The following is a 15,365-nucleotide window of genomic DNA, read 5'->3' as shown; positions in this document are numbered from 1 at the left end:
CATATTACTTACATGCATCATGCCACCCATCAGTCTCTCTCCTCTGCTGGTAATCTATGGAGAACCTTAATGAAATGAAAAAAATAATCTTTTACTTATTTATTTCGTGACAGTGACATAGAACACATAGCTCACTAGTATGGTCTATATGTTAAACTACTAATAGAGATTATTTATAGAAAAACAGAAAAAAAATGTCTTAAAAAGAGAGCTCTTCCACCCTGTTTCAGTTTCTTTAAAAAAATAATAATAATAATAAAAAAAAACTTTAACTTATCATCTGCACCACGTCTTTCCAAGAAATCATGGGGTTTTAGCCAGTGCAGGCAATAACACTGATCACCTCACTGATCAGCTGGCAGTACAGGCAATGTTTGTATGAATAAATCACTCTTTGGTTTCCGTGATAGCAAAGGATTGCGTTCCACTGATCACACAGAATACGTTAGGTCTCCCCTGGATGTTTGATTGAATTAGTGCCAAAACATACCAAGAACAGTTTGACCAATGAGTCTGTATGTCTACAAAGTAAATCAGATTATGTATGCATATATGATTTGGGAAGGGATATTTTGCAAAAGTTCAAAGACAAAAAAAAACAGAATACATGCTGGAAAATAACAGAAGAGAAAGTAAGAAGTTAAAACAAAGCACCTGCAGCAAAATAAAGATGAGAAGGAGAAAACAAAATTATCATCTGGAAACAGGGGGGTGGGGGAAAAACAGAAAGAAAAGAAGGAAGTCTTCACATAAAAATAAGCTGAAAGAAACTGAGAAGAAAGTGCCTTCCTCAAAAATCTTCCAGAAAAACTAAAGCTAAGCAACATCAACAATGCAAAATTTCAGAGCCAGGATTCTCCATCACTCCTCCAGCAAGAGCAAAAGCAGGACCATGAACATGGAGGGGGAGCTCTCAGAGGCACCAGCAGCGGTCAGTGTTGTATCTGAAGCTCCCTCTGTCAGGTAAGGCTCAAAAGCCCTCAGATATCCTGCAACTTGCTTGCCTCTGTTTTGAGGAACAAGCAAATCCCTCTTTCTCCCTCTCCCCAGCCAACCTACAAGGCACGGGGACTGTCACAGGAGGCCGCAGCACTGAGGCCTAGGAGCACTCATGGCAAGGCCAAAGCCCAAAGCCAGCTGTGGAAAGGTTTGAGGAGGCAAGGCGCCTGCTGCTCCATGGATACCACCCCTCACCTTCACAAGCAACTGCCTGGGCAAATTACACGGCCAAACAGGAACACAAGTTAGAGAACGCTGCCTGGTTGTTCCTTGGGACCACAAGGCTCAACAAAGGGGTGAAAGTTTAAAAGGTTAATCCAAAATTATTTTTATGGCCACAACATGAATCTTTCCTCGTATTATTTATTCATAAATTAGTGATTCATTTCATTTAAAGCACGTCAAACACAATTACATCGGTGCTTCAGTTGTTGTGGAAAACCACAGTACCTTGTGTGGAGCCTTCAGCTGCATTCCCCTTCGTCAGGGCTGGGCTGGCAGGGCCCCTCTTTTTGGGGCCCCAGAGAAGGTAGCTTAGACACAAGCACTTTATGTTTAAAGTTACACCTCTTTCCTGAGGGCACTGCTCCTCTCCAACAGGAGGCACAAAAAGATTAAATTTTAAAGTGTTCTGCTGAAGCTCCCCACCATGACAGGTGTGAGGTATCAACGCCTCCATTAGGAGGCTGTGTCCCCAGTTCCAAGCTCATCCCTTGGATGAGTCTTGCTGAAGACAAAAACACTCAACCTATACAAAGAAATCCATTTATGTATAAATATGACAGTTGTATGAATGCTGATTTGTTTTGTTTTGTTTTTCTGGTCTTCTTTCACACTTCTTAAGTAGCAACAGACATTGTCAGAGATCTAGAGTCTGACATACATTTTGGATAAATTAAAATTATATGAAAACTTATTTTAATTATAAGATACTGATTATAAAATATCAGCACCTAATCCATTGCAAGACTGTCTTTCAGAAGTCTAAGTACTGACAGGAGAGGTTACAGAGAAAATGGAAAAAAACATTTCACTTGAAATATTAAATCAAAAAAAAAGAACATACATCTCCCTGAAAAAATATATAATATACAGAAACCACAGATTTAATAGGTGAACAGAAACATTCAGTTTAGTTTTTAGACTAAAAGATGACCTACAAGGTAAACCTAAACATTCACCTGAATGCAGAAATAAGTTCTGCACATCAAGAGTGAAAGCAAAAAACCTCTGAAGAAGACGTAATTTATGGCTCCTGCAGAACCCCTCAGCCAGTTTTGGGTTCATACCTGACACTTAGAGTGCATCACTCTGGGACATAGTTGTTGCACTAAAGTAGAGCATAAAGCAAATGGAGAATTGCCTTTTTTTTCATCCATACGACAACAGTGAAGACAATAATAGAGAGGAACATATAAAAACTGTGTGCTATACCAGAATAAGTGCAATTCTTACTGGTGACCCTCTGGTACATTTCAGTACATTAAGGAATATTCAGGTGTCTTTGGTGTCAACAGCAAACACTGAGCTAGCTAGAGGACTTTAATGGAGCTATAAAGAAGGTTTTCCAGAGGGTTTTAGATTTATGCACTGAATTCTCCTCTCTCATACTGCCCAGCTAGCAAGGGAACACAAAGCATATTTTTTCAGTGCATTCATTCCATGTGAAAGTTGGCTTTATTGCTTATCTTCAATATAATATTGCCCAACACCACAAAACCTGTGACCAAAACTTATTAATATTCTCAATAAATTGTATTTTGTGACTTTGAATTTGGAAGAAAAGTCTACACCTTCTTGTGAAGCCATTTATACAGTACTTATGGCACAAAATCATCAGCTAGGGATAAGAAGACTTTGTACCAGATCCTTTATCTAAAACATCATTAAGTAATAAGTAAATCCTGGTTTCAACTCTCACTCCTGTCCCAGGTATAGCCCCCGTTCCAGGTAAAGCCCTCACAACAGGTCCTCAGGGCCCGCAGCAGCAGAACACAGTTGGAAGGCAGAGCTGTGCAGCCCTCAGCAGGGAGCTGTGCCCACCCTCGAGGCAGCCCCTGTTCAGTGAGCAGAGTCACTGTATGTATAAACACCCTGTTCTTCCACAGCCTGCAATCTCAGGGAACAAAGTAAAGCCGTGAAAAGGTTTTGCCACTCATAAAAAATCACGTCCTGAGGGACGGCTCCTCGGACCGACCTGGCCAGTTCAGCTGCCTGCAGCCACGAGCACAGCAGCAGCAATATGCAGCGTTGAGGCTTCCCCCAAGGATCCGCACAGGGGAGGGGATGGGGTAGGGGACAACCCTCAAGCCCTCAGGGAACTACTGAGGCATTCTGCAGAGATACTTTCTGCATTGTAACTGATTTATCACTGATTCTACCTTTCACCCAGCCAAGTTTTGAATACCATCTAACTCATTGTAACCAGCTCAGGGAACATATTAGACAGCCATGTCCTGGACTTGTTACACCAATGCTTAAAAGCTGTAGCTTAGCTTGAGCCTCACCTGATATAAACATGTTCATAAAGTGTTAGTAAATTTTAAGGGGAAAATGGGCAAGAAATGCAATAGCTTACCTGTAAAATTGAGGCTTCCTTTTCTGGGGAGTGATTCAAGTATTTCTCTGAGATCAATTACCAAAATCTGGAGGGGCAGAGGGACTAAAATAGTCATTATGTTGTGCAAGTCACCTGTAAAAATTAGGTACATGAGGAAAAACAGAACAAAAAAGGAGAGCCGCGCAGTGTTAGAAAATTTATCATCTAAAATCCAAGGTTCAAATGATTAGCCAAAAAAATCAAGTCCTCTATGTAATTCAACGTGTATTTAAATTCCTCTGGTGTCAGCTCTCCCCACTAAGATTTGTTCAGATCACCACAGGAATTTATTGCAAATTTTGCAAAGCTTTTGACCTGTATCATCTTATTAAACTTTTATGAAAAATCAATGGAGTTCAATCATGTTATGAGCTGTTCTTCACACACGTGTCAGTGGCAAATGGAGAAGTTTATTTCTTCCAAAGTCTAGAGTGAAGATGTTAAATTGGATACAAGTCTCTGACCATATGTCCATGGTGCTGATGAGCTTAGAATAAAGATGTAAGAAAATAAAATATATGCAACTTTGGTGAAACTGAGACGGAGAACTTGGAATCAAGGGCTTGGGAGGTTGGTTATATGTTACATAAGTGTAAATTAAATATTTTTATCAAATAAATGTTTAAAATATACACCCTAAGGAGCTATGCTTAGATTCAAGGGGAAATAGGCAACTTCGTCACACAATTGTATCACCAGCATCATGAGCAGGAAGAGAAAAGAAGATGGAAGCATACTCTCCCCTTTTCCTGTTTAACTAAAGCCATTTTTAACAGCACAAGCAGGTCCTCAGAGCATACTTGGGTAATGAAGGATTGTTGGTGCCCCTGTCTAGGACTCTGCATGCAAAACAAAGTGCTCCCCTGGCAGGCACCGCAGTTCTGTGTGGGAGCAGGAGTGCACAATAGCTCAAGTCAGTCAGGATAGGACAGGAGAGTATGAGACCTTGCACACTGAGAGGGTGAATGAGCACACGTCCAGACAACCCAACATCAGCTGTGCCTGCCTGGTGAGTCCCCAAAATGTCAACATTTACAGGGCTACAAGAAAAATAGTTAAACAGAACAACTGCCTCTCTATAAAGTATCACACCTTGAATATGGATTCTGGCCTGCAGGGCTGCTGCTGTCAGCTTACTACTCTTTTACCCATTTTATGGGCACACAGATAGGGCTAGAAACTCGACACTGTCTTTTAATAGCAGATGCTGAAACAAACTGAAGCCAAGTTCTGCAGAAACTCTCCTGGGTAAGATTCAATACTTAAAGCTCCTGTATATTAAACAAGCATTGTACAGCATTTTAAGCTTAACAGAAAAGACAGTGTCTCTTGTTTGTTCTATTTCTTTATTTTTCTTACCTATTGTTTTGTTTTTAATTTCCGTGAGTAAGCAGTATTGGTATCCTGCTGGCTTCCTGCGAGCTACAGGAGAAGGAAGGGGAATTTTTGCAATAATTTAAAAATACACTGAAAGTATGGAAAGGTTAAGAATTTTGAAAAAATAAAAAATAAAAAAAACAAAGGCAAAGAAAGGCAACAAAATTAGCTTTTATCAAATAATCAAAGCAGGTGAGAATTCTACAAAGAGCCTGGCAAAAACTGGGTCTGATTAAAAATATGGCTATGTGGTGGGTTTTGTTTTGCTTTGTTTTGTTTTGTTTTAATCAAAATCTTCAGTGGCATCCAGCAAGCCATCCCAAGGTGCAGCACAATGAGACTACTATTCACATTTCTCAACTATAGGCATAATGCAAATGGAAAAGAATCTTGTGAAACTAATTACAATGTTTACCATCTTTGCCATAGGCTACTTACTTTTATGTCAGCCATTTTTTTTTCCAGAAAAAGGCATCTGATACTTCTCATAGACAGAGGGTGTTTTGCTACAAATACTTTTTTTTTTTTTTAAGTGACAATCATAAGAGGAAAACAAGTCTCGTTTCTTAAAATTTTCAAAGCTTCAAGTACTTCATACCACCTCTTTCACCTCCTAAGTAAAGGAAGGCATCAGGCTCAGATTGGTATTACATTAAATAAAACACCTGGAAAGGCTATTTACATGCATTTAATCAGAGCCTGAGACCCTTCATGCTGCAAGCATACCTTAGCAGAGACCTGCAGGTTTACCTGGCTAGCGTGAACCAGGGTCAATAGGCCAGCTTTGACCAGCAACAAGTCTGAACCTAAGTAGCTTTATGCAAAGCAATGTTTTTTTCGCTACGTTAATCTGCAGCCTCATACTTTTTACCTTGGGTGTCTTCACTACAGGAAACTGAAGTCACACTAGCATATAGTGCAAAAAGGAACTGGTACCAGGGCTTAGTCTTTAACATACGTGCTCATTTTTTTGCTGCATCCTCTGAAGGGAATGCTGTTGTGCTGTCTTCAGCTTTGATTACTGTGGGGAAAAGCCCTAAATGGGATATTCTTTTGGCCTGATAGACAAAACATGTGTGTTGGTGCTTCTCACAATGTGAGCACAGTCATCAAGGGAATTGTTGCTTAACCATTCTAAAGTTAATCTGGGTATTGCAGTGTGTTTTCATGATGTTATGTGTACTGAAAAGACAATTGAGGAAAAAAAGATTTAAAATAGTATTTTCTGCAATTTACATCAAGTACTACTATAATTTAAGAAGCAAACAATAAATGATGATAAAAATAGAAAATTATAATCAAACAATACTCACTTTACTCAAGATATAAATTCTCTCATCAGCTGTTATTTAGCAAAATTTATCAAAACAACAGAGAATGTCTGGAAAGAGACTCTGGCCACCTTTTTGACTTCAAATAACATAGGAAATAAACTTGATTACATTTAATGATTAGTTTAACATCTATTAAAACCAAATTTCCAAACCCCAGCTCTACACTATCATTAAATATAATCATCCCTTGGGAGAAAAAGAATTCATTCAGTTGTATATATTAATGATATTTTACGTAATGTCTTTTCCAAAGCTCACTAGTGGCTTGGGTGGTTTGTTTGTGTTTTTTATTATTATTATTATTATTGGCAGGGGGTGAGAAGGAGTTTTGAATAGTAACAAAGTTTAGAACATCAGTGTGAGGTGTGAAACTTCGGTATGTAAATTCGAGGGATGAGTGCCTGAGCCAACGTCAGAGCTGGACCTGAAAAAAGGGCTTAAGACGAGTTTCAAGCAGCCAAACTAAATTACACAGATTACTACATAAAGTTGCTCAGTTTCAGCCTGTAAAATGGGAACAGTGAGATTTTTCTATCATATAGAGGTAGTGCTAAATTAAAACCCATTAATCCTTGGCAAGTATTTAGGTACCATGGCAATATAAGCCATATTCATAAGCAAAAGAGCTCTATTTAATTACCAAGGTTATTCACAAACCAGGAATAAGTGATCAAAGCAAGATCTTGTTTGTTTTCATTAGGAGTGCTTATATATTTCTATTAAGATCTCTGTCAGTACCTGACACGATATATTCTTTGCTAGTGTCAATGGCAAGAGGGCCATAAACTTTAAAGCTAGGCCAGTTGACCCCTGAAGATCATGTTGAAACCTGAGCATGATGAAAATATGACTCCTCCTAATTCCGTTAGATTTGCAGAAAAGCTACAGAATGGTTTCTTTTTTATTCTTCCAGTTATGCAGGTTCAACATACTCTAACTTTTTATTATACTATTACTCTGCTCATATCATGCATCAGTTATTTTAAGGGAAAACCTACTGCTAGATTAATAAAATCCCTTCCAGCTTCAACCCAGTGCTCTTACAAATCAGTGCAGCATGTGTTAAAGACTTGATATCTAATTATAGTAAAGCAACAAAAAGGTAGAGGGGCGAGAAATATGTAGTTCATTGTCAGTCATTTTATCAAATAGCAATCTCCAAATTAGCAATCTCATTCCTCACTAACTACTCACCTTTAGCTTTTAAGCCAGGCATGTAGGTAAACAATGGAAGTTCCTTGCTATCTGTAAGAAAGCCCATTAAATTTAGTAAATCTTTAGTTTTTAAAGAAAGGCATAAAGTAGATAATGCAGAACTCCAAAACAGGGCTCTGACAGGATTAACCTGACTATAATCAGAACTATTTCTCATTGTGCTCTGATTTAAGGGGAAACAGCAAAGCACAGTGAACTCTGCCAGGTATGTTTGATTTTCTGTTCACCTTAGTGGACGGGGTGGGGGGAGAGGGGGGGAAATTAAGAAGTCAACTAGAAGCTATACTGCTGAATAAAACAAACTGTTCATAGAGGAACTTCATAAACATAACAGGCAAACGCCTCTGCTAAGAATATTTAATTTATCTTATGACAGACGGAAAAATGTAAATTTGTAATATCCAAAAGGTTATTTTTAAATTACTAGACCAGGTTTTAATTGCTGATAACCTCAGGTCAGATATACAATAGGCCAGGCCTCTGTGAAGCAGTAAACTTGGCATAAGTTCTCTACATTCAGGCAGATTTTGTTTTGCAACAGTCACTTAATTAGCAGTAACTCTTACTACCTTAACATTATCTTCCTTTAGCTAATGATATCATTTTGCATGTACTCAGTAAAACAGGAATTAACAAAATTCCAATGGCTTACTTAAATGATAAATAACAAGCCATTTTAAGGAAGAAATCTCCTAGGGAGTGCGGAAAAACCTGCAGCTGAAGGCAAGCGTGTCAGGATGTGTAACTCTGCACAGGCATAAACAGGAAACGGAGCAGCTTGCATTTGGATTGACAATCTGGCTCCAAATGGCTCATCTACAGCGGGCACAACGCTTGACCCCTGTCAAACGTGAAAACTGTGGTTTTGTAATAGTTTTCTGTCCTGACACCTCTCGGGGCTCCCTTATATAAGAAAAATCTTACCTTCTCTGTCATTTTGTGTGGTCAAGGAAGGTCTTGCTTAGTGAAACACTTAAAATCAACAACATCACCTTTATTTCAAAATGTCTTCTGATGCATCCAGTTCCTATGGTTTTGCAAATAAAGTCTCTGGAAAAGAAACAAAGATTTTATTTTTTTTTACTTAGAATAATATTAATTTATTTTATTGTCATGTTCCAACATAACATAGGAACTAGATTGACCTTCTAGAAAAGAAGTCTCAAATGTTTACCAATGCCAATAGTGTTTAACTCTATTTCTTCTACATATTTCATGTTTCTGATGCACTGACCCCCAAATAATTAAACACTATGCAAATTCTCTTTGCAAAAGCTTACTCTGGTGTTTCTAGAGCACATGTCCTGCAAGTAAAGTTCACCATAATGCCAGGAGACCACCTCTGTGCAAAGCGGTGCTGTGTACATTCTAGGTTCAAAGATTAAGGGGACATGAAAAGGAGATGTAAACTAAGGACAAAAAGGTGAATCACAGGCCCTTCATGACAAATGTATTAGGCCCTCTCCATTACACTCCATAGAAAAGGTGCCTCTAAGAGCCATTTCATCTCTGAAAACAACGTGGGCGTTGCAGACTCAAAGGAAATAACGAGCAGTAACTTTATTCCTAAGGATGTGTGCCAAGCCAAGGATTTGGTTGTTGAACAACAGATACAACTCTAAGGAAAGGGGATTTAACCATGCAGCAAAAAATATAATAGCAAGAAATACTTTTTTTTTTTTTTAAATGGGAGTTTGCTTTGGTTCTCTGCAACATTTTAGAAAAAAAAAAAAAGGCAAGATTTTCAAGTTAAGAGCCTATAGTTAAATATTTTGTTAAAGCTCAAAATTAAACGGAACTAACTTGAAAAAGTTATCCATACCTCTGCCAACTTATTTGGATACCTAAATTTGGACCTGGAAACTTCATGTTCAAACTTTCTGAAAACAGGAATTGGTCTTGTATTCAACAGAATGATTATCAGCTAGAACACACCAGGAAAAAAAATGCGCTATCTGCAGTATCATCACCTTCACAACTAATAGTAAAACTAGATATTAAAATGTCATGGTTTTTATTTTACATTATGGTCACATACTGTTGTCAGAAATAAAGATGGATTTGTAAAACAATACTTTTTTTTTTTTTTACAAGTACCTCTGTTTTTTAAGTTTTTAAAAACACCAAGATGGACATCTTTCAATTGTTCATTCACCCATTTATAAAGAGGCAGTTAAAATCACAAAGTAGCACATCACTTCATATTTCTCAGTGCTAAAATAGAAGTCTCTTTATATCCAAACTGTTGTAGTCAACATTGTAATTAACAGGCTTAGAGAATAACAGAGCTACTATTTGTAAGCAAGCAAAAAAAAATTGTTCTAGCGTAAACTACTGTACACATTATAAAATTACAATTTTTTAAGATATTAATGGTTTATTAAAAAAATCTCGAATTTAGAATGACAATTTCTCTATGCATTTTGTAAATGCACTAAATTTGAGAATTATAGTACTAGAAAAATCTTCTGTGTGGTATAAACATTTTACAAAGAATATGACTAACATACTCAGCATAGACCATTTTTGTAGCAGCACTGTTTAGAGCTGCAGAGCTCTATTCAAAACCTATGAAATGTGACAGGATTTCTCTCTCAGAAGAAACATGCATAGCTTTGTTCATCTTGAGAAAGTTCTTGTGAAGCAAGAAACTGAATGACATAAGCTTGGATAAATACAAATTATATTAGGAAATCATAGTGAAAAACCCGAATTAGATTTGTGTGGTTTAACAATGTTTTTCAGGTGCCATTTTATCATTTGTCCCACTGTAACTGGTATCAATTGCTGGGTGTACAGGGCACAAACGAAAGGTCCTTACCTGAAAAGGCTGCTGGTTCCATTTATCTAAGACCTGAAAAACATGATCTTTGTGGGGAGGAAAGAGGGCTGTTTATATTTAATTTTAAATAAACAGTTGATTTGTATTTTGCAAGCAAGTATTCTGCAGATGGATAATAGTTTTGATATAGTCTTTCACTCATTTAAAAAAAAAACTTTTTCTTGATTGTTTAAAAACATGTAATTTTATAATGACTTTTGGTCAAAATTTAAGTGCTTTAAACACTTCTGGTCATTCTTTTAGGAACAGCATACAATTAACCAGAAACTATACTTGCAACGTATAGCAACGTTTTGGAAAGATTTCCTCACTCACAATCTTCCTAGGAATTTCATTGCAGCTTCATGAAAAATGATACACTGAGAGAGGCTCGTGTCCCACCAATTTATTTCAGCAAGTAGAAGGCACGGAGGTGGACTTTCAGTAATGTGGCTACCAATAACAAGGGTCAGAGGAAGGAGATGTAAAATGTCCATTTGTCACTTACACATCTTACTCACTAATGAGACAGCAGTAGATGCCTTAGAGCATTTCAGGAACGAAAGGCTGCCCCACACACCCACGTCCCCATCAGACGGACGGCACACACTGGTGGCACTCTCTGCTAAGGCAGCAAGGGCTCGGGTCAGGTCCAGAGACGACAGGTTAGCACCCGAGGGGAGCCAGCACTGTGCCGCATGCTGAACGCCTGTGTAGGGGGGGAGGTGCTGGAAGTAGCCCACACTGGGGGAAAAGCAAGGGGAAATTAGATGGGACAATCAATTACAATATTTGAAAGCATGTGATTAGCATACAATGACCAATTTCCTACCTAAACAAAAAAAAAAGAAAAAAAAATCAGTGGCATGGATTTGAGGTATATTTGCAATGTTATTTTAACACATAAGCAACAATAGTTTAGAAATCCCTGATATGAACTGAGGATGGAGCTAAGCACCCCAGCAGTGACACAATATAAACTTCAGCACATGAAATACTGGAAGTTGATGTAAACAGCTTTTAATAGCAGTGAACATTTGTTCGCTTTGTTTAGACCATCTGGATGTTCCATTGTGTTCGGTTCAACACCGACTGCCATCGGGTGACAGTTGATATATGTTAAGTACAAGCAAAGTGCCTCAGCCCACTCCAGGGACCCCGAGGAGAACTTTTCGGTGTTTTGTGTAATACGCTGTCAGAGCGCAGCACGGTCGCCTGCATCCTTAATGGCTCCGAGCCAAAGTCCTCCAGCTTTTTATCAAAGGAGAGTTTTGCTTTTACTGTTTGAAAGGTTAGGAAAACTATGCCAAAGTTCTTCCAGGCAGCTTGGAGAGCATCAGCTGACAGGAATGATTTTCAATATGGAGCAAAGAATAAAGAGAACTACTAATCCTGAGAGATTCCAGGTCTCACTCATTTTACATGCAATGTGGCTAACAGCCTTTTGAGTGCAACAAAAGAAAAAAGTTACTAATAAACATGATGATGTAATTGTTCTGAGAAAAAAAAAGTTAGGAAATCAACAGCTAGGAGTACACAGATTTTTCCATGCCTGTCAAGCATGGAACACAGAAACGGCAAAAATCTGAAAGCTTATTTGGATGCATTCACACAGAAGAAAAAAATACATTTTTTTTTAATTTTAGGGAACAAAATTGGTATAGTTTAGCTCAGCCTTCCCTTAGGATATTGATAATTTATAGCAAAACTTTGTATACCACCAGAAGCATTATTATTTAACAAATCATGATGCATCTGGAATGCCAGTGAAAATCTTAACAGTACTCTTTTTTTTACTTAAAATCTAAAAAGATAGCAACAAAAGTACTGACTAACATGGAAAAATACACCCTACATACATGCTTACAGCACATAACATTCTCTTCTTTCTCTGTTATACCTGATAGATTATTTAATCTTTTTTGTTATTGGCTTTTTCTTGAAAAGTTTAACTCTTAGAAGTTTTATTCTTACAAGCTACTGCAGCAATCTATTCATCCACCCAAAAAGTAGTATATAAGCAGCAGCACTCCAACGTTTCTCATATTACACCACAGCTCTAACAGGGACTGAGAGTGCATGTTAGTTTCCATTCAGCTTCACCTACCAGGCCTTTCCAGGGAGTACCAGGTGATACCAGATGTTTCAGAGGTACCCATGTCAAACCATCCCGTGAGAATCAATCCTGTTTCATACACTTCAAAGCTACCAAGCAAACATTATGTAGATGACAATTTTGGTCACTCCTCTTTCTTTTTTTCTTTTTTTTTCAGCCTAAACTAAAGAAATGACAGTCGAGGCATAGAAATATATTCTGAAAAGATGACAGAGAACATCTCCAAATTATCTACAGAAAAATATCCTGCAAATTATATGCATTTGAATGAATGTCATCTTTTTCAAATGTACTCAAAAAAAGTAATGAGTCCTGGTCAAGTCATGAAGTAGTAAATTCGTTAACTGAACTAAAGAATGCTTTACATAACTGAAAAACATCCACGTCTTACAGAATCAGGTCATCAAAATCAAGTGATCAACAACACACACTGAATTGAAGCTCAAAGAACACAACCAAATTCAACCACAGATCACTATCACTGTAAAGGTTCCACTTCTCAGGTTGGACTTAATAACCAGCTAGAGATATGAAAAACTATATTTAGGACCAAATCTCATTTATATTGCTCACCTAAATCAATAGGACAGCCAAGTCAGTTAGCTAGATTCCTGCTGGAAGAGAACAACATACCTACATTTCCAACATGCAGGTAACTTCTAAACCTTCTGGTCCATCTTTGTAATCTTTGTAATGCACTAGCTTTTACAATTCTGCAACCATAATAACAGTTAACACAGGATTGTTTCTTTTCAACATTTCTACGAGTTTGGAGTGTTTTTGGAAAGTATAACACGTGGCCAATTAACCATTTAGAAATGTATATTAGATACGCTATTTGAATATACATGTATGCTAGGATTTCCAATAGTTTTGCAAACATTGAACAGATACTGCGATACTGCCGAACTGCAAGTACTACACAGTACAGTTCATCCAATTTCCAGAGCCAGGCATTGAGAAGGCAACTTAGTCAACATCAAAGGGCACACGACATCTAGCTCTGGCTCTGTAGAAGAGAACATCTATCCCAAATGCTGCTGATGCTTAGGCATTAACTTTTCCAATTATTACTTGAAGTATTAAGAAAAAAAACAATCCCTCTTTTCAGTTTAAAACCATGAAGCCACAACCTGTCAGTTCAGTCAGATGTACCATGCAGCTTTCAGATAACCATTGACACCTGTGACATTAAAGGAAATTGAAGCTGGTTATTTACAGGCCAAGCAGTTTGTGATCAAATGTTTTGCACATTTCCCTGTGCTGTTCCAAACATATATCCCATCCTTAATCACATTACATCCCTAATTTCCCTAGTTGCTTTAAGCTCCCTTTTTGCCCTTACATCATCTAGTCAAAAGAGCTGCATATCACAGCAGACTTCATAAGCAGTGGCGGTCTCCAGCCTGGAACATGCCCTTGTATTGTACAACACAGGTACAATACATGCTATACAGAGTCATTGTCCTAGCATAATATTAAGGTTTGAGAAAAATGATCAACTGATTAATATTGCATCAGACAAAAAAAAAAAAAAAAAAAAAACTATTGTAAATTAATAAATCATGAAATAATTTGCTCTTTCAAAACCAATATAATCAATAGTTCTCATACTATTTTATACCATCATGTAGTTAAGCAAAAGAAGAATGAAGACATTATTCAAATGTCTTATTTGGGAAAATCTCTAAAGTTTCTGCTTTGCTTTTAAAAGACTGTAGTGCTTATCATCAGTTTACGAACATTTGCACATAAACCAGCCGAGTACTTAATTTTTTGCATTTGTGTAGCAATGTAATATTTCAAAAGAAATTGAATTTAATCTGTTGCAGTAGAAGTTATTCAATAGTTGATAAATGGATGTACTGTAAAATGTAATGTCACCTAGTTAAAAAAGAAAAGAGAGAGAAGATGCTAATTCTGCTGATGAAGATATTGTTTTTCCCCTCTTGTGCCCTATTCATTATGCAAGGCTGCAGAATATGAAGTGTAGTGTGTGATCCGGGCGATCTAATGATCTCCCACACCTGCTCATCTGGTACAATTTTAATTAACACTCCAAGGAGGTTTGTCAAGAGTAATCAAAAACATTGTCGCTTATAAAGCTGTGGCAAGAAATCAATAGTTTTCATCAGAAAAGGTAAGGTCTGGCATAACTGAACCATTTAATTGCTTCATTCCAATAAACAAAAACTGCACATTTTAATGACTTGATTTTGGAGATCAATATCTAAGCACATATTGCATTAAACAGCAACATGTGGTGAGATATTCAGAGTCATTTCAATTCAGAATGAAGCATTCCTCTTTTTTTATTTCATCTCAAATGGCAATAGGTTGCTGAGCCTATGCAGTGCTATGATTTATATCAAATGAGTGACCTCTAGGGCCCTAAGACTAGAACGGGTGACTAGTTCTCAATGGTAAGCTACTGGCACTTGACAAAGTGCCTGAAGCAGAATGAATTTACTTCTCTTTTCCTCAATCATCAACAGGCTCTGCCCTGACCCCCATACTGACTCCTATAACAAGATCTCCTGTCTCTGACTGAAAAATTTACTGTCATGTCTACTTTTCATTGAGCTCAAGTGAGTACTTCTGTCACCTTCAGTGAACTGAGTCTGTAAAAGATTTAACTAAACACCAGTCACAGTTTAAAAACTCAACAAGAACATCTCATACAAAAAACACTGCTTTTAAGCGCTTCTGTTTCTTAGAAGTCCAGGAGCTATGTCTTTTTATCATGTTTTTGCCTGTGTAAATGTTTGTCATTAAACTGCTAAAAACTACTGCTCCAGAAAGAAATGAATGAGAGACTCACTGCCTGGTGCAGGTATCGTAGCATTGGTAAAATCGAGCCTCACTAGAACACTCCTACTGGATACAAATGCAGCCAAAGTCTAA

General features: G+C 37.5%; 2 long non-coding RNA genes across 2 annotated transcripts in view; both read right to left on the bottom strand.

The window, feature by feature from the left end:
* The window catches only part of LOC121074296, a 29,699-nt gene extending 25,943 nt beyond the window's left edge, over nucleotides 1-3,756 (bottom strand). Inside the window, exons 1-2 of the long non-coding RNA XR_005822255.1 lie at nucleotides 3,578-3,756; nucleotides 13-65 (exon numbers count right to left, since the gene is read on the bottom strand). This is a non-coding gene — a long non-coding RNA (uncharacterized LOC121074296). The remainder of the gene's footprint in view (nucleotides 1-12; nucleotides 66-3,577) is intronic.
* A 3,743-nt stretch (nucleotides 3,757-7,499) lies between these two features.
* LOC121074291 lies at nucleotides 7,500-12,837 on the bottom strand. Its single transcript, XR_005822248.1, has 4 exons — nucleotides 12,453-12,837; nucleotides 10,854-11,089; nucleotides 8,449-8,574; nucleotides 7,500-7,554 (listed from the first exon to the last, which is right to left on the bottom strand). It is a non-coding gene; the product is annotated as an uncharacterized LOC121074291 (long non-coding RNA).
* Nucleotides 12,838-15,365: the final 2,528 nt, after the last annotated feature.

Source organism: Cygnus olor, chromosome 8 (genome assembly GCF_009769625.2).
Source record: "Cygnus olor isolate bCygOlo1 chromosome 8, bCygOlo1.pri.v2, whole genome shotgun sequence".
Classification (NCBI taxonomy): Eukaryota; Metazoa; Chordata; class Aves; order Anseriformes; family Anatidae; genus Cygnus; species Cygnus olor.
The sequence above is the reverse complement of the archived record's forward strand: the minus strand, read 5'-3'. Positions and strand labels throughout refer to the sequence as shown.